Source organism: Scaptodrosophila lebanonensis, unplaced genomic scaffold (genome assembly GCF_003285725.1).
Source record: "Scaptodrosophila lebanonensis strain 11010-0011.00,11010-0021.00 unplaced genomic scaffold, SlebRS2 tig00000080-arrow-pilon, whole genome shotgun sequence".
NCBI lineage: Eukaryota > Metazoa > Arthropoda > Insecta > Diptera > Drosophilidae > Scaptodrosophila > Scaptodrosophila lebanonensis.
Window position 1 is genome coordinate 913970 of NW_022060561.1, and position 23850 is coordinate 937819.

The following is a 23850-nucleotide window of genomic DNA, read 5'->3' on the forward strand; positions in this document are numbered from 1 at the left end:
CCACCAGGAGCATCCCTGATTACTTTGATGGCCTCGCCATGTATGTCACCTATCTGGTTCCTCCATGCGGTGAGTATTTCGTCCTCCGTAGTCACTTCATCGAGGTACCTTAGCTCGAACGTGGCTTCTTGTGTAAGCATTCTGACCTCGACCTCAGTGGGCAGTATGCTTTTGATGTGCTCCTGTTGTTGTCCGGTGGTCACATCGGTTGCTCTCTTAAATTCGAGCAGCAGCTCTCCTTTTTGCGTCTTCCGTACGGCATGGACCTCTTCTCCGACTGTTTTCAATTCAGGGGCGTTTTTTACCTTCCTGAGAATATCTGCGAATGACAGTTTCTCCGTCGGCTTGATAATCATGACATCAGGCCTAGGCGGTCTCCTTCGCTTTTTTGATACTTGTATCCACTTGCTGGTTGCCTGGCTGCTTCCTCCTTGTGTTGGTGCCTTTTCCATCTCTTGACTCGGTCCGCTTGCTTTGTCGGTTTTTGGCTTCGGTGTTCTTTTCGGCATGCTTGCATCTGTGTTATCCTGGTTCTCCTGTCTGTTAGTTTTCGTCTTTTTTGGAGGTGTTCTTCTAGGTCTCTCTACCTCTTCTCTTAGCCTTTTTGGTGTGCCGCGTACCTCTTGCTGTCGGGCAGTCTGCGTGCCCCTATCATTTGTACGCACGGATTTCTCTGCCTGCGGCTCCTTGGCCCTAGCTATTTGTTGGTATAGTGATGTTATCACCGCCACCAGGTCGCGCATTGGTTGGTGGATAGACCTTCTCCCACCACCAAACATTTCGTTGAGCTCGCCGATTTTCTCCCCCAACTTCGTGAGAGGGTCTCTCCCTTGTTTCGGAACCTGGACTAGCATTGGTTCGCTCTCTAGTTCTAGTGTGTGTGTGTGTGTGTGTGTGCGTGTGTTTGTGTGTGTGTCTTTGTGTGTGTTTGTGTTTGTAATTGCGCGTTACGTTTGCGTTTCGAGTGTGCCTGTGCGTGTGTAGTTTTTACTGCCAGCAATTTTTGCGCAACGCCAGCAACAGCAGCAGTAACAAGAACAGCAGTGGCAGTAAGAATAACAACAGCGCGGCTACAAAAACAACAACAGTGTGCCCATTCGTTCGCTTGCTTGTTTGCTGCTACACAATGCAACGCTTTCTACTTCATTTTGCAGCAGCAACTCGCACTTCATTTTTGCCCCCACGCCCAAAATCTTGCCCCAACACGTACACACCATGCTCATATACATACATACATACATGTATATACATACATACATATATCCATCTGTTTTATGCTCGGATATTTTAGCGCAAGGTGTGAACAACATGCGAAAATGTTATTTATTCATTTTATTTGCATGCCATGTGTGTGAATGTTGGTTTGTCTCCGCGTACATGTCTCTCTCTGTGTGTGTGTGTGTGTTTGTGTGTATTTTTTGTTATATAAAGCTTTTGGCGTGTGACTTTTAACGCTTCTGTGAATGCGCAGTTCTAGCTGCGAGAAAGCAGCAACAGCATTTTTCTGTACTGCCTGGTTGGTCGGTTGCTGTTTTTGCTTTTAGGCTCAACAACTCGAATGCCTCCCGTTCGTTAGTGAGGCGAACAGTGGTCCCCTGTTTTGGACTAGCTAGACAAATTCTTAATGCGAAATTGCTTTCAAAATTAAATTTGCAGAACAGTATCTGATGAGCAAGTTTGATTTCCTATGCCTATCTTTAATATTAATCTTTTGATCTGTCTATAGTTTATTTTTTTAATTGTTTTTTTTTTAATGTTTACTTTAAATTCTTTCGAGAATTAAAATAGCATATACAAATATATATTAAATATCAAATTTTTATCGTATACACCTAATTCTGTTCTTACACAGTCTGTTTTTACACGGTTTTGATTTAACACGGTTTGGAAATTAAAAATTTGATATATGGTTACACGACTGTATTCCATGATCAATGTCTTTTTTTACACGACTTTTTTAGGAACCAATCTATCGTGTAAAAACAGAATAAAGTGTATTATATTAGCTATCATTATATATTCTATGCCATCAAATTGGACCTATATCTCGTAATATAGGCAAAGCCCATCTGATATGTGTATAGAAACTTGTATTATACAGAAACTGAATTATTTTATTTTTTTGTTTAATTCAATTTATTAACTTTTCTTAAAAACATTTTGAATTTATACGTGAGGTAAATATTTATTTAATGTAAAAAAATCAATACAATAGAGACAGAAATTCAATTAAAAAAAAAAATAGCCTGTTGTTTTTGATTCTAGCTGCTATTGGATTCAATGCTTTCACATTTAATACATTTATGATACGCAATTATATTAGCTAAGCTCAATTAATTATTAATATTAATAATTAAAATAATATAATTCTTTGTTTCTGTTTTCTTTTCAGCAGCTATTTAAAAAATTGCACAAGACAAATTTCTGTCAAAAGGTGAGTTTGTCTTCTTTTTTTTTTTTAAATAAACTCTATTATGATTCCAGTATTCTTCCCTTATTGCGCTTTTAATTCTTACAAAAACATATTCTCCTTTATGCCGCATTTAGGATTAAACAAAAATTTCTCCCCTTTCTGTTGAAATTGTTAGATTTTCATTCTTCATTTCCCTTCCGTTGAGTTTTATAATTACTGGTTGAAAATATTTCTATAAAATCATTATTTCTATAAATCAGTATTTGGCACCACTGTGCGACACTGTCTTTTGTTTGTACGCTCCATTTTGCTGAATCTTCCAACTTTGAGCTGGATGTGCGCGCAAACAAACAAGCGAGGGCCTACACACACACACACACACACAAACACACACACACACACAAAAACATATATATGTATAAATCTAATATGAATTGAGGTTGTCTCACTAACAAAAACACATCACAAAAGCAAACGCCCCATGTTTCACAAAAGTTGCCACCTCACTGTTTCTCCTGCCTCCTCACGCATTGTGTAAAAAAGAAGAAGCAGAAGGAGGAGCAGAAGGAGGAGGAGGCAGAAGGCAAAAAGCATGGAGGAGCTTGGAACAACTTTGCCGCCTCATGAATGCAACGCTGCATTTAATAGTGAAAATGAGGAAAGGAAAGGAACGGCACATGCCACATGACGTTGCTTGTAATTTGCTTGGCGCTGCGGAAGCGCATATGTGAATGTATGCGTTTGCGTGTGTGTGTGCCGAGGTCCTGTCTGCATCCAGGCCAGCCAGTTGCCATTCAAGATTTGAAAAAAAGACTAGGCACATACATATATAGTATATTATAGTATGTACGGGTATACTCGTATAATGCTCACGGGAGTCTAACTAACGGCACAAATAATTAAAATTTCACTTTCACACATGTCCTGACGAAGTTGAGACTGTTCCTTGGCAATTCACTTTTCAGCATTCGCTGCTAAATCTGTGTCATCACGAACAGTGCGTGGCTTGCACTATTTTCGCAGTATACTTTAAGGCGCACCTTAAATTTTATTGCATGAACTCCTCGCTGGAGAGTTATTTGAGCAAATAATGTGAGGAAAGGTTGTGGAGAGGAGTCCCCTCCAATTAGGAACTGTGTCTTAGTTCTCATCTAAAGTGAATGGAAGTACGGGTACATCTATATACAGAATACTCCGCTCGTTATTCGTTTGCGCTAACGAGCAACTGCAGATTGTTGGTTCATTAATTGTTAATTGTATTAATGATACGGTTATTCTTGATCTGCTACAATTGTACTTAGCGCATAACAGAGTTCTGTCCGCTTTTTTCAAATTTTTGAACGCGCTTTGTTTTACTCATTTTTGTAATTGTATGTATGTATGCACTGAAAGGCAAAACAATAAACGGTTGTACAAAAATTATGTACACATTGGCATTCTCACTGAATACAAAGTGACTCATTTGAAAAAAATGTTTCATAGATGGCGCAGCGGAATTTTTAACGTAGATATTTATAGCAAATGTACGTTTAGCTAAAAACTAAAGCTATCGCACTTTTAGTTGCAATGTTTTGTAATACATTTCTTTAATTTTAAATTAAATTTTTAAATAGGCTCCTGACTCGGACTAGTATGCCAAAATCAACAATTTAAATAATTATTTAGTTGCTTCTTGCAATTTCTTAATTGCTAAAATGAGATGATTTCTTACTTACCACATCAATTATTTGCATCAAAGTTAAACCAAAACTTAATTGTAACGGGTCCGATTCATTCAAAACCGGACGCTCTAGTGTATTATAGGGATCCAAAAGATCATGTAACAGTCTCTTTTCATGATATCCTGCTAAGCAAACTGCAAGAAAAAGAAGCACAGAGATGAACAAGTGTTGATTATTATTATTATTATGAGTAAAGCATATTTTATGGCCTTTCATGTGGCCAGTCAAAAAACCAAATTGTACAATTTTTGACACGCAAGCACACACACACACAAACATATTGAGCTGCAAATATTTGCCATATCACAAAAGCGCCGCAAATCAACATCAATAATTCTGCCGAACCACAGAAATACACAAACACACATTTGTATATATACAAATGTATATCTACTAATACATATATACAGCTATGTAGTATACAAGTGTGCGAGCGGCACGAAAGACTTATAAAATTTATTGATATGCAAAAGTTTACGAGTTTTTGGTTGGGTTTTTGGAAACTTGAATGCGGATGCGGGCGCCGGCTGCTCCTTTACAGACGGAAACTTTTCCTACGGCTTGCGCTTTTTGTCCGTTATGGCAAACATATATGCAGAATTGTCTGTGTATATGTGTGTTGTGTGTGTGTGTGTCTCTATTGTTCTGCAGAGCTAAATAACAGAAAAACTTATATTGGGCACCGCATTATCAATGCGACGAAAGTTTTTTGGTTTTTCTCAACATTTTCACATACAAATTTTCTTCCTACTTTCCCTGGTTACTTTGTTACTTTTCTGTTCGGGCGATAATAGATTGCCTCCACTTTTTCTTCTCTTTTTTTTCTGGTATTACTCCTCAATTGTTATCGTGTGCACAAGTTTCTTTCTTAGTTCTATATTTGATAATTTCTTAAGTGTTCTTGCTACTTGTGCTTGTGCTGCGGCTCTGGATTAAGAGCAGCTCTCTATTTCATTTCTGTTGCACTTCATGCACAAAAGTTCCATCTTTTTTCTGTTTTTTTTTTTTTTTTTTGATTCACTGTAACTTTCATTTGATAGCGTGCCACAATGAATGCAATAAAACGACGGCTTCAACAATGGGAAACTGCGGCTTCTGGTTCTATTTTCTCGTGATTTAAATCTAAGTACGTGTGAATAGTTATCGTTATAGTTGAGTATTCCATTTCACTGCACGAGTGAATGAAAAAGCTTAGAGGTCAATTGTTTTTTAATGGCACTTGACTACCGTTTATCGTGAATATTGCAATTGCATTGCATTGCTCGAAAGTGAAGGTTTAGAATCGAACAAATATTAGACTGATAAAATAAATCGCTTTAAATGCTAATTTTGCACTTGAATATTCAGTTTTTGGTCCAAAATTTGAGGTGAAATGCAGTGAAAGAAAAATAGACTTGATGTAATGCGTACTTCGCTAACTACAAGTGCCAGATAATCCTTCCAAAACAATAATCAATGCCATTCAGCAGAGTCTGAACAGATATCATTATGTTGTACAGAATGGGCCTTTTGTTGAGCGTTTTATATGCATATATGAGTGTAAACACTCTCCGTATATATACTATATGTATGTATATATACAGTGAAAACTCCCCTAATGGACAGCTCTTTTATCCAGACACCCCCTTTTTATGAACATTCGTTTTGCTGTACTTTTTTAAAGTTCCCCTCTCTTGACCGAAAACTTCTTCTTCTGGAAAAACCTCTACCCTAAAACCTCTCTTGGCAGGACGAGTACACCTTATTAATGGACTTTTCAAACGCATGTACAATTATTGTAGTGAAGCTGTTCATTAAGTTTGATCATGCGTACTTTTCAAATATTCCTTTAATTTCTAATTATTTCTTTCTATCCAAGATGCACATATTGTTGTTATTTTTTTTAATTAATTCACAATTATGCTCGGGCTTTCTTCAAAAAGTATTCCAAAATAAATTAATTGTGTTGTTATTTAGCTTAAAAATGGTTGCTAGAGGAAAATACTATTTCTTTATGATAATTTGCAATATTTAGTGAATATCAGTTGTTTTTTATGTTGCTATTTTTTTCTTTTTGCTAAGAACTGCACTTTTGAATTGCGCGCATTTACTTAGAAAATCGTTTTAAGGGAAAAAATTTACAACAACATATAACATTTATAACGTAGTTATAAAAGCATGGTATTTTATACATACAAGTAGTATACATGTGTATGTATATATTACGTATACGTTTTATGAATTTTCAGCTTAAATTTTAATTGTACATATTTTGATTGTTAAATCTATGTAGGAACATACAAAAATCATACCTGATTCTTTGTAGAAGAGAGTAAATTAATTTTAATTTAATTAATAAAAAAAATATATAAAACGGGCAAAAAATGAAAAATAAAATGTCTATAAATATATCGTCTTAACCGGACACTCCACTTGGCGGTGAGGTCTCACTGTAGTTTTTATGTAAATGATTTTATAAACACATTCATGTAAAATGCGAGAGACATGCTGGTCGAAAATTTGCATAAAAAATGAACACCTCAAAATTATGCGCATAAATTTTTGTAGTTTTAATTTAGAATCACTTTTTTCCCCCTTCCCCCGCCCTCCCTCTCCCATTAACGTTCCATTTGCAGTCGAACTATCTTTTATTTGACACTCGCTTTCGCCGCTCTACTCGTGCGCGCTCATTTAAAATTAAAAATTCTTAAACAAAATGACACGCCTGCAAGCGAGCCAGTAAGTGCACTAACGAGCAGCCCCACACAGTGACAATATGGGTGTGTGGTGGTGTGGGGGTGTGTTGATGGGGTGGGGGTGGGGGCGGGGGTAGGTGCAGCAGGAGAGCCTTTAAGGCAAAGCATTGACACCAAAGAACAAAGCCAAAGCAAAAGCAGAAGCAGCAACAGGAGCAGCAGAAACAACAACAACAACAGCAAGTGGGAGAGCAAAAGCAAATGGAGGCCAACGTCTGATGAAGTGTCAAAATGAATGTAATAATAAAACAAATATTGTATAAAGTGTGAATGGACGGCAACAGGCAGCAGACGACAGACAGCAGGCAGATGGCAGATGGCAGATGGCAGAGAAGGCACAAAAGGAAAGGAAAATACAGAGCAAAGCGCAACAGGGTGAGGATTATGTGTGTGTGTGTGTGTGTGTGTATTTGTTTGTGCGAGGCATTCAGGCCGCTGTTAGTGTTGTTGTTGCTGTTGTGCTGAAATCGGACACAAAAGATACTTTTGTGCTTAGTGTGACGAGACTGCTGTCTGTATTTGTTGTTTTCATTTTCATTGTTTTGCCACAGTTACAACAACAACTACAGCAACAAGAAATTGTCTCCAAAAAATATGTGGCAACCGGAAACTAAATTAGTGAATGGACTCGGTTATTTAATTTACGTCGCCCAAAGTTTTTCAAATACTGCTAAAATATTTATATGCGAACCACCAAAAACAGGCTGCACATCAAAACAACTATTTCTTTGAACATTATCTATCTATCTATCTATCTATCTATCGTACATAAAAAAAATATTACATAATAAAAATGAATATATTCATATGCAATCCAATGTTCTAAAATTTCGTATTTAAATCAAATATAAATAAAACAAAATTACTGATTTAAATATGAATAAGAACAATATAAAGTGTAAATCTTTCTCAATTTAATAATAAACCATATACAATTTTATATTAAATAACAAATAGTTACATTCCGAAGTAATTTTAATATTTTCAACTTCAAACTTTAATTTGAAGTTTTTTTGTAGTTGATTCAAATTTACGAGAAATATATAACATTTTAATACTTTTGAAAGGTAATTCGAATATTTTCAAATACAAATTTCAGATATATAAATTCCCAAGTCGGCTTTCAGTGGTATATCTGATCGTTAAATACATATATCCAGTCAGCTATTACTCACTTTTAATACCAATATCTAGGCTTTATTATAAGTGGCGGAAAAAGATCCGGAAAAGTACTTTATAATAAAATAATTCTATTAAATAAATATAAATAAAATGCATTTACAAAATTTCGTTATTAAATGCAATTAAATACTATTGTTGGAAGAGTAGACAAAAAAAGTGGGAAAAATATATTATAATTATAAAGATTTAATAAAAAGAAATATGTATTTGGCGTGAATCATACATCATAACTAGTGACTAAATTATTATAATATCATCACTACTATTAAATTATTATATTAATATTTTGATAATAATCTCAAATTTGAACACAGTGGTGAAAAATCGATGGTAAAAATATTTAAATCTACGTGTAAATATTTAAATTTATATACAAGTTTGATTTATTTAAGATAAAAATAAATACATTTCTTAGCCAATTATATGCGACAAACACAAATTCAATTATTTGTAATAATTGTATTAATTAGAAAACTGAAAGAGGAAGTATTTTTCTTGCATCTATTCTTAAGTTGCATTCAATTGCTGCCCTATGGAATAATTACCGGATAGTTGTTGTGGCTTATATTTTTACAATACAAAACGAAAAAGATTAGTTATGGACAGAAAAAGTTTTCATTAGTCATCGGTAAAGAGAAACATTTGTTTTAGATTCGTTATTCGAAAATAACACAAAGCTACACCTTTTATGATGTCATTCATATTTTCTAATGCCCAGATAACTCTGATTTGAAATCCGCATTAATTGCTGTGCAGGGCACTCATTATTTAATGGAATTTGTGGACTTGCTTTATTGAATTGTTTTTTGCTTAAACTACTTGAAGTTACTTAAATACTATTAAGTAGGTTGACAGTTTGTTGACTAAACGCTTGAGCAATAGCCACTCGCAAGCGTCTCAAGCAAAAACATTCACATTCCACTATTAGGCAGCAGCTTTCTGTGCAACGTGCCCCATTTGGAAATGCCTTTTCAATGGCCACAATGAGCGACGGTTGCATTTGAGTTCTTTTTTTCGTGTTTTGTTACTATTTTTGTTTTTTGGCTTTTTTGCTTTTTTTGCTTTCGTTGTCGGTTGTTTGGCGGCAGCCCGCATAAAATTGCAATTTTATTGCAGTGAAGCATGAAAAAGTAATTGCTATTTTACAAAGCAACAGAAGCCGCACACAAAATGGCGTAGGCAACAGCTGTAAGGACCAGAACGTCCTCGACGCCATCGCTGACTTCAACGGCAACATCAACGTCCACAATGGCGATGGGAATGGCGACACAGCCCATCAGTTGGGCCTAGGACTTCAGCTGAAGGGGCACGGGCCCTGACGTCGACCGCAAACGATGTCGGCAGCGGCACGAACCAATTTAATGTACCAAAATAAAAAGCAACACAAATGGCTAGAAAATGCAACCGCCTAGGACAACAACAGTAACAACAACAGTGGCAGCAAATTGGCAGGCCCCCACAAAATAAAAAAAAAATGATATAAGCAGAAAAACAGGAGAAGTAAACCCAAAGCCACTTTAGACTCGCTGTACACCAATATTAAAATCCGAAAGCCAAATGAAAACTGACGCGGCGCCAAACCACTTAAGCTCCAAAATCCGATACAAAACAAAGGGAAAGCGGGTGGCTGCATGGAAGACAGCCAAAGGTGGAAGTAGATAAAGGAGGGAGGGAATACAAGGGTGGAGGGAGAGGGTAAGAGATATAGAAAGGCAGATGTGTGTTTGAGCAACATTAAGTGCCGTTCAGATCGTTTAATTTATTCAACATAACAATTAAAATTAAGAATAAAATTATAAAAAAAATAAAATATATAAAAAAAACAGAGAAATATATAAAATACGAAGCAATGTCTAAGTTTAGGTGTCTAGTGTTAGGCATTGTTTAATTGCTTTGTTTATTGTTATTTTTCTTGCACCTGCAATTATCGACTAAATTATCACAAAACATAATTCTGAGATGCCACAGAAATCGCGAAAACCATTCTTGAGATGTCATTGATGTGCCAAAAGAAGCCTACAAATGACTTCTTTCCTTCGAAAGTTGAGCCTTTAGCAAGCTTTTATATTTTTAAAAACAGTCCCGAAACAATCTTTTGTTGTTTATTTATTTCTTCGATAAACAAAGCCGTCGATGTAAATAAAAGGAAAAAAATCATTACAATAAATATTAAACTATAAACAAGCCTATTACAAAAATATCTAATAGTGATATATTGTAGTAGCTAGTCTTATACTTCTATTTGTCTATATCAAGTATATTGGAGAAGACATTACTGGTGGTTACAATACGATAAATTGTGCCCGATTAATTTATCTGGAGCTAAATATTTCTTTGACCCATATAAGTGAATTAGTCGAGACTAAACTGGCGGATGGAAATCGGTTCATTTAATAAACAAAGTATTTAGTGTAGCTGATTAAAGTATTAAATTCAAACAAAGAAAGGCATTTAATTAAATATTGGCCGGACTGCTGAATTCAATCGCTTACACCCACACAATAATTGAAGAATAGAAAAAAGACAAAGACTAATATTTAAAATAAGAGATCTGCTCTATTATAAGTCCTAGCCACTTGTTTTGTGGCAAAACCAATTACTCAAAACGTTTTGGCTTCTGTCTTGTGGCAGCTTTATTTTACAGAGTATTGTTTGCCACAAATTTTACTTCAAGAAAGAAATAGAAAATTATTTAGAATTGATCACATTTTATGCCACATCAAACACATTCTCTAAAAGAAATAGCTTTAAAAAAATTGAACTTCGGCACAATTTCTTACATATAGAAATATCTACTGAATGCACAAAGCAAATTGATTCATTTAAATAAACGAAGCAAAAACGTTAATGTGGCATCAAAAACCAACACAACCAAACGAAACTACGTCTGATTTAAAGCTTAAAAATGTAACCAAAAAGTCAATAAATTAATAATATTTATGCAGGAAATAGAAAATGAATTGATTTGTAGACTTGAACGACAGATATTCAAATCATCAAAGTACCTGTACAACATTTCTGCTTAAAGTAAATGGCGGTTTATGCAAATGTCCAAGTTTGCGAAATTAATTTCATCATCTGAACGGACCTTCAGCTGCTAGCACGAGTGTAGGCAGCTCGTTTGCTTTGATGGCTCTGTGCCTGACCAAACGACCCAACAGCAACCTCGCACCTCAGCTCTCTACCCATCCTGTGGCTAATGGTTGTTTGTTGCAGATTGAGGGTTGCCCCAGCCATTGCTGTTGTTGTTGTTGTTGTTGTTGTTTGTGTTGCTGTTTGTGTTGCCGTTGCTGTTGATGTTGCTCTGATGGCTGTATGTGAGCAAACTGTTTTAATAGCGCCAAGGTGACGCTTAACCATTCAAAACTTAATTTATGCAATAAAAATTCCAGCAGCGATGCAAGGGTTTGCCGCACAACTCACACCCATACACACACACACACATACGCGCTGGCGATATTGGTTGAGGAATTTGACGGAAGGGGAAATTAGAAGCATTTAATTGCTTATTACTTTTTACGCTACAGAAATGAAACTTGAGCCGTTTTCGCCGCCCACGCTATTCTGACCTCCTTCCTGGTTGATGAGTCAATGCCCATCGGCAGTGATTGAAAACAGTTAAATGCCCCTACGGCAACGATTAGGCCCAGGGATCATATCTCGAAACTATTGATTTATATTCCAATTACAGAAAGTTGTTATCTATCCGTTCGATATATTATTAGCAAAAGCATTTATTTGTTTATTTATTTATTTGTTTATTTATTTATTCATTTATTTATTCATTTATTTATTCATTTATTTATTCATTTATTTATTCATTTATTTATTCATTTATTTATTCATTTATTTATTTATTTATTTATTTGATTATTTATATATTTATTTATAAACTTTATTCATTTATTTATTTATTTATTCATTTATTTATTTATATATATATTTATTTATATATATATTCATATCAACAAATCAAGCTGTCAATACAGTTTACTAATAGTAAGTTATAATTCAAACATAAATCAATAAGAAAGCCTCAAAAATAACTATACAATAATGTCCATTAATGCCTCCGAGTTTTATTTCCCATTTTTTCCAATCTTCTGGCTTTCTGCCATATGTTTTTCAAAGACATTATAGACCTACACCACTTGAAAAGAAATATATAGTAGAGAAGAAAACTTAATTCTGCTTAAGAGCCGTCTAGATGAAGTAAAACAGAAAGAGAGAAATGAAAATCTCCAACCTGGTGGGAGAAAATTTGATTGCCAGTCCGGCCAGCTATATATGATTGGTTGTTAGGATGTTCCCCCCATTTATTTATCCAGCACGGCATATAAATTATAAAGAAGCACCTGCATAATAAAAGAGTTGAAATGGAACATTTAGACCCACAACTATATATCCATCCATTTAAACTCCACAATTGGGCGTGAAAAGTGGCGAAAATATGAATTGTGTGGACCAGCTACAATTGGCTCTCAGGTCTCAGATTAATGTTATTATAATTCCATATAGCCATACAAGTGAATAATGAATAATGTCGTGCCTTCCAGTGCTCGTTAGTCAAGAAGCACTTGTTCACTCTTTCTTGTTGTTGTTGTTGTTGCCTTTTGTTGGTTTGGTTTATTATTATTTTTTGTTGACTGTCAAAGGCGTTGGCTTTAACATGCCAAAAGCTTTCTGAAGCAATAAATGTCATAACAAGGCACTTGCATGGCCAACAGGGCGTACGAACGATGTCATAGGGCAGGCAGCAACGCACACACACACACACACACAGTGTGTATGTGTGTGTTTGCATGTGTGTGTGCTTGTGCAGCATGTAAGCGACTTCATATGACGTTGACGTTGTGCAAAGTTTAAATCTGATTAGCGCTGGCAGTGAGTTGTAGGAAGTGGGGCAGAAGGAGGCAGACCAGGCAAGCACACAACAAGCCATAGCGGAAACGGAAGTGCCGCCATAAAATCATAAACATGCACAACGCACATGGACAGCTGGGCTTGTTGTTCTTGTTGCTGTTGTTGCTGTTGTTGTTGTTGCTGTTTGCCATGCGAAAGACAAACTGCAGAGACAAAGACGTCGCCACATGTGTGCGCACACATACATATATATAAAGTGTTTGTGTGTGTGTGTGTGTGTGTGTGTGTGTGTGCCATATGTTTCCATAGCTGGCACGCAAGTGGAAGTTGAAGTCGCGTGCTCGCATAAGCCAAACGACTTATTTTGTGGCGAGCAACACTTTTTGAGACTGCTGCCAACATGACCGGGCCAAGTAAAGACGGCTTTTAAATGCAAACAGTACGAACTCAAAGTATACAGTATTCGACACACTTTTCATTAAAAAGCAGCGCCTTAGCTTGCCTTTCAATGGAATTAAGATTGATTTAGATAGAAGAGTAACTTCCTGTGCGCATGGAAAGGATCGATGAGGCCTAGCAGATTTTAATATTACTAATTTTTGAGTTTATTCTTAGTCAAGTATGTTTTCAAACGGGCAAGAGATCGTAGCAAGAAGTTTACTTACTTAATAATTTAACAAAAAGGTATCGCAAAGGGCATTTATTATGCTTTAAATTAAAAGTAAATTCACATTTATCACACCTAACGAACTTAATATAATCAAAAATCATCTGAGGGTGAGCGTTTTAAAATTAAACGTAGATGATGATTTGTCAACATCCCGCCCGTTCAGAAATTGTGGGCTAGAGACAGACAGTGTAGTCTAGTCTTGGATATAATATGGAATTACTTAAAGAACTATATCTTCTACGAACCTTATAGAGCTCTACATGCCACGCAAGCTGATTTACATGATTTAATGTTTTGCCCCCCAAGGTTGCTTTATCTGTTGCATTTATTTCATAGGGGAATCATTAATTTGTATAGCTCGTTGTGAAGAAGCTTTGACAGAAAAAGTGCATTTTAAAATAAAGAAAGTAAGTTACCCAACGAATCAATAAGATTCGATTGTTGTCTGAAGCTTTACATGTAAATATGTTAAAAATTGGTTGTTGAGCTACCAAAATTTGTTGTCAGCTGTTTCGAAACTTATAGCTACGACTTCCTTCCACAAATAAAATATGTTGACTCTGAACAACAGCGTTATAATTATTTATTGTACATACATCTCCACTGATAGCTACTCCTACTAAGCATATTATGGCTGTGGCTCTCACCGACTGTGTTGCTTTTCCCAAAACAACCAAAAAGCGAGATCGAAGAGAGAGAGATAGAGAAAGCTGCAGAGCAACAAAAGCTGAACTGCGTGGTTGAGCACAATTTCTAGACTAGCTTTGTGAACGTAAGGCCTGCATTTGCAGATCAGCAATGAGAGCAAGAGCGCTTCCACATTACAATGTTAATTAAAGCCAGAGAGCGCTGCAGACGCAGCCGATTAACATTATGTTATGTTACAGCGATTATTGGTGCAAAGGGCAACAATACTTGTAAGGTTTTTTGAATTTACTTTACAAATGTAAGGCAAACATGAATTCGAATGCTGGAGAGCAACAAAAGCTGAACTACCCTGGGTGAACACAAATTCTAGACTACCTATGAAATTACAATATTATTTAGAGCAAGAGAGCGCTGCAGCCGATTAACATTATGTTATGTTACAGATCTTTTTAATGCAAACGGCAAACAATAAAGTATTCTGAATTATTTTCACAATTAATTAATATCACCATTGGTAGTGTCATTCTTTTCCCTCTCCTGTGTACATCTTTGCGGCAAGAACAGCCAGCCCATTAGTAACCCCCATATACTTGTATGCCAAGACCAAAAGGGGTCATGCACAGTTGTGTGCACAGGATGTCAGGTGCACGCACAGCCATTACCATCAAATGCCACAACCCTTCCCCAAACTCCTACTATTCTCCAGCTTCAACGAACAATCTCTGTGAAGTATTTTTCGCCATCGCCTCGTTAAAAATATTGCAGGGTCGTGCACGACAAAGAATTTTAAGCTGCTCACAACCATTAAAAAGGTTTTCAAACTACACACACACACACACACACAAACAAAGAGAATATGCAAAATAGAAACAAGCCGACAGCTGTGCGAGCGCTTCACAAAATTCCCATAAAAGAAAAGCTTCTGAAATATCTTTTGGCAAGGCATTTTTGCAATCAGGCGCAAGCGGCTTAGTGCCGCACAATGTTGTAAGTTGCATTAACAAAAATTTGTATACAAACAACGTGTGCTGACAGTTTCCACAGCAGTGTAAGAGAGCATGCATATACGTTTATATGCATGGCTTACGATACTGACAAAAACTGCTTTATTCGTAACTAAAATGAATTTAAGTACGAAACGGACTTCCACATTTCTTGGGCAAAAAGGGTTTTTTTATATCCAGCGAACAAAGTGTGGCCGATTCCTAATCAAGCTTAATAGACTTTGCGGCTTGTTTTAAGCTATAATATTACGGATATTACATTAACAGAACAACAAAAAAAAGAGGTCAGAACATCCTTCATTCCTAGAACTTTATTTCTCCATGGCAATATATAATATACAATCGTAACTCTCATTAAGAATACCGTTTTCTTTATCGGGCATGCCAGGCAATCGAACAGACATCATCAATCAAGCCTCAGTTTAACTTTTAAAGAAACAAATAAAACCATAACAATTTTGATCAAACTTTTGATTAAAGAAAGGCACTTAATAATAATAATCAACAAAGTTTTTATAGTCGTTTATAACTGATTTTTTGAGCTGTAACTATAGTACTTATTTATTTAGAATAAATGCAAAGCGCGCACCGACGTTCCAGCCCGTAATGCGTGTTATTAAGCAGCTTTGCAGATTCTGCACCTTTTATATTCGTTTTGGTTTCTATGCCAAAAACTTTTTAAGCACATATTTGCTGCGAATATAGTAATTTTTTGTTTTTGAAGAAACCTATTGGCATAACAGTCAGGCTGTGGTAAAAAATTTGCTACCTTGAATATCTGAATCGGAATAAATATCCTCCGTTGAGTGCATCTGCATACTAGAATTAGGATATCATTTCAGTGTTAACTTGTTCTTTTCCCACATGAGTTCTGCTTAATATATACTATACTATATATTTTATGTTTGAAAAACGGATTGGGATGGTGATTTCAGTAGAGAGAGGGATGTTAAAAGAATATAAATAAAAAAGGCTTCCGCCTCACTGTTAACTAGAGCCTCGGCTAGCAACTGCAGCAGCAGCCATGGCTAACAGCTGTAAGCGGTCTGTTAGTTAACAGAGCGCTGCCTGCGCCGCAGCCTCTCCCACATATGTTAAGTAACTCAATAGACGCTTCCCTTAGAATAAGTTAGTAAGTCTAAAAAGAAGAATAATAGTAAATACACGTACAATATAAAGAAAAAAGCGGTTGTTTTTCTTACGCCGCCATTTTTTCATCGAGAAGTTTTCACCTATTGCCTAACAGTACGGGGTTGGGATTTGAAACCGGGCCTTTATATTGCTTTCCAAATAAATACATTTTATAATCAACCTCAATTAATATCATTGTATTTATGAATTTTATCAAAAACTTTAGATGAAAGGTTGATCATTAAGTTGCTCTGCAATAGAAAAGCTCTAATTTATTACAGAAATTGAAACTGATTGCGTCTAATTAGTGAAAAGGCTCTGTAATCTCAGGATGAGTAGTAAGAGGAAACTCCTGGCTAAATAAATACCTCCTTCAAATTGCCAGGAATTGAATAGGCCATGTCTATTACTTGTGGTTATCAATTGTTAGTAATTCCATTACTTGTATTCATATCGTTTTGAAGACCCTCGAGAAGGGCTTGTGTGAATATATGCCAACTGTCTACTCATAAATGCACTTCATATATCGTAGCTGCAACTTACACAACATTCTTTCTGTTAACAGCAACAACAACAATGCGACACACCCACATACTCGTGCCTTCTCACGTGTCGCAACAAACATGCCGCTCCCTTTGTGCGGCCTGCCACACTTTAACCCTAACAGCAACAAAAACAAACGTAAAGACCTGCCGCAGGCACATAGACGCTTTCAAGTGGCATAGGCAGCTTTACTTTAGTTGTTGCTGTTGCAGCTGTTGTTGCTTTTGTTGCTTCTGTTGCTTCTGTTGCTGTTGTTCTTGTTCTTCTTGTTGTTGGCATGCTTCACTTGAAGCTGTCGTAAATGCCAAGCCGACGCCCACGCCCACGTCCACGCCCACGCAGCACACAAAATTTCCCACCCATGAGTGGTTTTATGTGTCAAAGTGACAATATGTGGCCGTTGCATTATGAAGTTGTTGCTGTTGTTCTTATTGTTGTCGCTGCAGCCACAATATGTCCACATTTCGCTTTAGCTGAGCGGCAACAGTTGCCGTCAAGTAATGTGTTCTACACTCACAAAAAACAATGTATTTTCTTTGCATAAACATACATTTTATTGCTATCTCATCGCGGTTTATCCTCACTAATACAGTGAAAACTCCATAAGCCAGACACTTAACTTTTGTCCGCTAAAGAGGATATTTATTATATAAATGCAATATATGTACAACCAAAGAGTATTCTAGAAAAAGTGTCCGCCTATTGGAGGTGTCTGGATAAGAGAGCTGTCCATTAAGAGAGTTTTCACTGTATATTTATTGCTAGCACACAGCTATTGTTAGTCGCACTTGTTTTTAAAGCATCTATAATTAGCCTGCAACCTCAAGAAAGGTTAAACTTCTTATGTGAGGGGTTTTAGTACTGGATCGGCAACCTTTTCTGTAACGAAATCAATAGCTTGGCAAGAGGCGCACATGAATGAACAGCAAGTAGACCACCTGGCGAAATTGAAATTTTGAATGTAAAGAAAATTCAGCAGTGGTACGAATATGCATTCATGAACCTAACGGTTAAATCTAAAATATAAACCAACTGGGTGTTCTACTGCCGGTAAAAATACATTGCGATGGTACATAACACAAAGACGCAACCGTCAGCAGTTCAGTTGTCTTCTCTTAATTTATGACTACCTGATAGATTATGGTTTCTATTTTGGGTTTTTCAGGAATATTTTTAGTGCGAAAAGAAACTGCGTTGTCTGAGACCCTTCAAATATGGATTGGCAACCATTTATGACGGCGGTTTTTAATCTATAATTAAGAGGGGCTTAATAGACATTTATGGCGGTTTTTCTCTCTATTTTTTTAGTGGTTTTTCAATATATATTTTAGTGAATTTTAATAGCTATTTGTGGCTGTTTTTCTAGTTTTAGTGGGTTTTCTAAACAGTTTTTAGCCGTTCTTGTAGCCGTTATTCTAGCAATTCTTCTATCCATTCCTCTAGCCATTTTTCTAGCCGTTCTTTTAGCCCATCTTCTAGCCGTTCTTCTAGCCCATCTTCTAGCTGTTCTTCTAGCCATTCTTTTACCCATTCTTTTAGTGATTTTTCCAGCTATTCTTCTAGCTATTCTTCTAGCCATTCTTCTAGCTATTATTCTAGCCATTCTTCTAGTCATTTTATTACCCATTCCTATAGCCATTCTTCTAGCTATAAGCCAGCCATTTTCTAAACATTTTCTATTAATTTTCTATCTGTTTATAGCGATTCTATATTCATTTTATAGCATTTTCTACAAATTTTTAGTTGCGTTTCGAAGCATTTGTTGGGAGTGTTCTAGCCCTTTTAGTGGACTTTCTTTCTATTTATACCGGATTTTCTAGCAAGGTTTCTGGTCATTTTTAAAGCATTTTCTTGCCATTTTCTACGTAATTATAATTGCGTTTTACTTCCACTTTCTTCTAAAGCGATAACCATTTATAGCCATTCTTTTCAAGCCAAATTTCCAATACAACCATTAAGTTCCACTTCCACATTGTTTTTGTAAAGCCAGAAGAAAGTTGGACACAAAAGTTTCTTTATATGTAAAGGCCCACACCCCCCCAACAAGAGATGTGTCAAGATTCAAGTGCCCATTGTTTTGGCAGCCACTTCCGTGTTATTTATCGCAGTTAAGTGTTGTTGCACTTACAAGTACTATTCAAATATGATTTGTTATGCACTTACCTTTAGCAGATAAATTCAAATATATCAGTAAAAATATCCATGAGTGTTTTTTAAGTCCGTTAATTATTTGTTGCGTGCTGTTGCTGCTGTGGTTGCTGTTGCTGTTACTGCTGCTGCTACGACATAAACTGTTACTATTTCTAACTGTTTTACTATAATAAATGTTGCTGCAACATTGCTGCAACCATCTGAGCGGCAGTGCAATGGCATTTGCGTAGGAAATTACGGCGGTGGTGCTAAGCAATGTGGATTGTTGCTGCTGTGCTGTCGCTGCCACTGTTGCTGTTGTTACATGTGTTTGCGTTTTTGGCAACAACATGCTTAGCACGTAACAAACTGTAGCCTGCCAAAAGCCAAGAGAATACTCTGCATATTGCCTGCTGCTCCTGTTGCTGTTGCGACATTGTAAATATGTTGCTGTTGCCAATGAATTGTTGCTGCTGCTTGCTATGGTCGTTGCTGGTGCTGCTGCTGCTGCTGCTGTTGCTGATTCTATAGGCTTTCTTTTTCGGCGTCTTCTCAATCTTTGTCTCTTGCGTGTGGACAGTCTTAAATTTGTTTGTATTTTTTGTTGTGGTGTTTGCTTGTTTCTGATGCTGCTCCTTCTGCTGCATATTGTTGCAGCTGTTGCTTGTGCTGCTGCTGCTGCTGCTGCCGGCATGTTGCTGCTACTGCTGTTGTTGCTATCTATGTATTGCAAGCTATGGTGAACATGTTGGTTACTACTGCCTGCTGCAGTGATGCGCGTCGCTGATGCTACATACTGTGGAGATGTTGTTTGTGTTGCATGTTGCCGTTGCTGTTGTAAGGTTTCTTCGAATATTTCCCGTTTTGTACTTAAGCTCTTTAGTTGCCTTTGAGTAATTAATTGGTTTTTGTTGCTGCTGTTGCTATTGTTGTTGTGCTCTAAGCTTAGTCTAAATGCTAGTTGTTGCTCATGTTGTTGCTGTTGTTGTTGCTGTTGTTGTTGCAGCCTTTGCTCATCGTCATCAACTTCACTCAGCTTCAGTTTTACATTTTTCATAGTCTCTCTCGGTGTTTGTTGGTGTCAGTGGATATGTTTGTTGTTGTTGTTGTTGCTGTGCCTGCGATTCTTTTGACTGCTGCTTGGATTTATTTTGCTTCTTCTCCTCCCTTCTCCCTTGCTCTGTGTTTTTTGTTGTTGTTTTGTTTTTTCTTTGTTCCTTGTCTTGCAAGTTTACATTGTCTGTCGTTTTATGTTGCTTTTTTTTTGTTTCTTTGTTGCTGTGTTCTCTATTTTCTATAAACTTTTCTTAATAGCTCTTAATTTATGAAATTTTCAACTTTTTTCTATCAATATGGCGAGTATATGTTTTATTGTTTACTTTTTTCTGCAAATTTTATTTCTCCTCTATTTTATCTTTACAACCCAAGAGCGTTTCTTTTTTGTTGCCTTATAATAAAAGTTTACACTTCAGCGTTTTTGTGCTATGGTTTCTTTTTCTTGTTTTTTTTTTGCTGCTTCTTCTTCAACTTCGTCCTCGTTGTCGTCCTTTACTCCTTCTTGCGGCTAACTGTGGGTGTGTTAAGCCTCTGCAGACAACGATTAAATATCATTTTATTTGTTGGTATGAAAAACAGTTTCCACATTCGGTATTCGGTGTTCGGTGCCAGTAAATAAGTTAGCTTGCCCATTTAATTTGCCATGCTTTGTTCTCTTTGTTCTTCATCGCAAAATATTCACATATTAAATGTACTATATATGAGTATCGCATAAATCAGTTGTTGGTTTTAACGTTTTGCATTTTTGGCATTTACGTTATGGCAGTGATAAGTCGCGTCTTCCTATTGTTAGTTGTTACTTCTTATTGTTGTTGCAAGTGTTCTGCAAAGAAAATTAAATTAAATGAATCAATTAAAAAATGTTCGATGTTGGTATTATTGTTTAACAATAAGAGCTAGTCTATATGTCCAGCTTTACTTTGATAATTAATTCAAATTAAATTAATACCATCGAAGGAGAATCTGAATTAGTTTCAGGGTTTAATGTTGAATATAGACCTGAATTATTTTGATTTTTTTATTTTTAAATATACTGGCATTTTTTTAGATTGTGATAAATTTAATTTATTATTTTATGTTTAACTAACGTTTACTTCTTTATCATGGTTTTGTTGTGATAGCTACAGAAAAGTTGTAAGTTTCTTTAGATACGACGAAACCATTTGATAATTAATTCAAACACTTATTATTCTATTCTTCTTCCCAAGAAAGTCAAATATTTATTATTGAATGCTTATAGAAATCAAACTACACACTCAACTAAGTTCAAATTAGCAACATTTCAAAGCAATTGCATTAAATGTATGCTTTAGTCTGTTGCTCAGACTCCCATGGTGCTGGGGGAGGACTGGAAATGCAGATTAACCACAAACCAGCCATTCCATTCGTTCCGCTTCTTCTCTGAATCTGAATGCCTGCCAAGTTTCAATTACTGCTCAACTAATTAGTTTTGCTAAAACAATAAACCAGAAATTGTGCATGCTAATAGCTCGTAGGAATTTAAGCAGCTGCTGCTTCCGATTGTGCATTTTGATCCTGCGGCTACTGTGGCAACAAAATCTACAACCAAAGACTAACATGCAAAGCTGCAACGTTCAGATTTCATAAATAATGCGTATGCAGAGCAATATATACGCATATGGATGCGTACGGCAGGTTCACCGACAACGACTAGAGATGTGTAGGCGTAAGGACGAAAATCGAATCAAACAACCTGTTCTTCTAAACACGAGAAATTGTTCTTCAAATACTGTTTACCCACGGAGTTTGGCAGACTGGCCTCTGCACTGTCAATCGGATTATTTCCAAAGGGAACAATACTAGCACTTTTACTCGTATATCACAAAAAAAATGCAATTAAACAAGTGCTCTATCACATTTATGTTAAGTTTAAGCCTTAATTTAAATTCGTTGTGGGCGTTATGTTAGCCCGTGAGAGCGCGAAGAGATCTTTGCCCAGACAACTTAAGAGTATGTTAATATATACATTAATATATAATGGTAGAAGAATGAATTAGCTACTACTTAAAGGTTATTTAATTACAAACTATAAGCTGCTGAAATGCCTCAACACAACCTTTAAAATATATAGTTGCATATCAGGACAGTTTCGACTGCAAAGTCTGCAAAGAATTATATTTTAAAAGTCTTTTAAATATATAAACATAACATTATAACATTATAACAAGCCTAGAATTATGTCCACAAATGGACAATTTTCTTATATTAATACAAAAATATTATAGATTTATTTTTGACTTGTTAGTAATAATATTCCATGATTCCAGGTAAATCAATAGTAGTAGCTTTAGCTTGTCAAACTAGTATTATTAATATCTTTTTTCATAAGAAAAGTTCCTTAATTTATATTAATTTATATTATATACATTTAAACTGCAGCTTTTTATATGATTTCAAGTCGCTTATTACTCAATTCATTTCAAGATTTAAATGCAATGTAATTACGGTAGCCAGAACTATCTATATATAATAAATGTTATTAATGTATTTTTGCCGCGAATGGCAGAATTCTGATGCCTTTGGTTTCTGAATTGATTTGAAATCGCGAATTACTTTTTAAAACGCGTATTTTATTTAACAATTTCAATGCAAAGTAATAATGTTGGCTAGGATCTCTATATATTAAGCCACCTCCTAATAGCTTGCAAGGCAGTTAATCCTCTCGATATTTTAAATCACTTAAAAAAGTGGCAATAATTATTGGTCTGTTGGATAGTCTTGAAAGCCGCAAATATAAGATAAGAACAGATATATTTCTAAGCTACAATAAAAGACTTATAAGTTGGGAAAAAACTTATTTGTAAGCCTCAATAAAAGACTTATAAGTTAAGAACAGCTATATTTCTAAAATAAAAGGCTTGTAAGTAAAGAAAACTTATAATTTACACATCTATTTAGCAAGAGAACCAAGACTTTTCTGAAGCAGAGTGACTTTATTTGAAGTAATGCTCTTAAAACTGATGTTTCATCTCCCTTATTTAAGGACGCGCTAATCTATATTAGATTTATAACAAATATTTTATAAAGTGTTGAATCTATGACTAGAGTATTAGGAATTTTAATCACGAACTGAACTAAAACAGTGAGTTGTTGTGTCACGCTCCCAACGCTTAAGTCCTCACAGGATGCCTGGAAATTGTGCAGTCGACCAAACGAAAATGCAAATGCATTAGAGACAGAAGCTGGGCAGCTGTGGCCGTCGGAGACGAAATCTCAGTGACTGCTGACGATGATGGACATGGATGTGGCGTATTTATGGCATATCCCGTGACCACTTTTCGGCAGTGGAGATAGTTTGAGAAGCTTATGCATATTTATGTTTGTGTTAAAGCCGGTAAAGTTTCCCATCAACTTGGCAGCAGGCAATGGCAAACAATGTGACATTTTCTTGTCCATGGTTATGGTCGACATTATTGCTAAGAATTTTGTTATTGCGCTTACTGTTGTTGTTGTTGTTGTTTCTTAACGCAAATTGCACATTTCACTGCAATTGCATGCAATTACTTTGGCAGCACCCTTTCGAAATGGGGGGCAGACACATCCTTTTGGCTTTAGGCTAGCATGTCCTGTGCGAAATTGCAGTTCGTTCGTTCGCTCGTTCGTTTCAAAATCGAGTCAGTGTCAATTGTTTTGAATGGCGCTTCTGCTCCTCCATCCCCAACATTTTAATGGCATTGCGGCAAGTTTTTTAGAGCTAAGGGCGACACGAATAACTTGCCCAGATCGAGAAAAC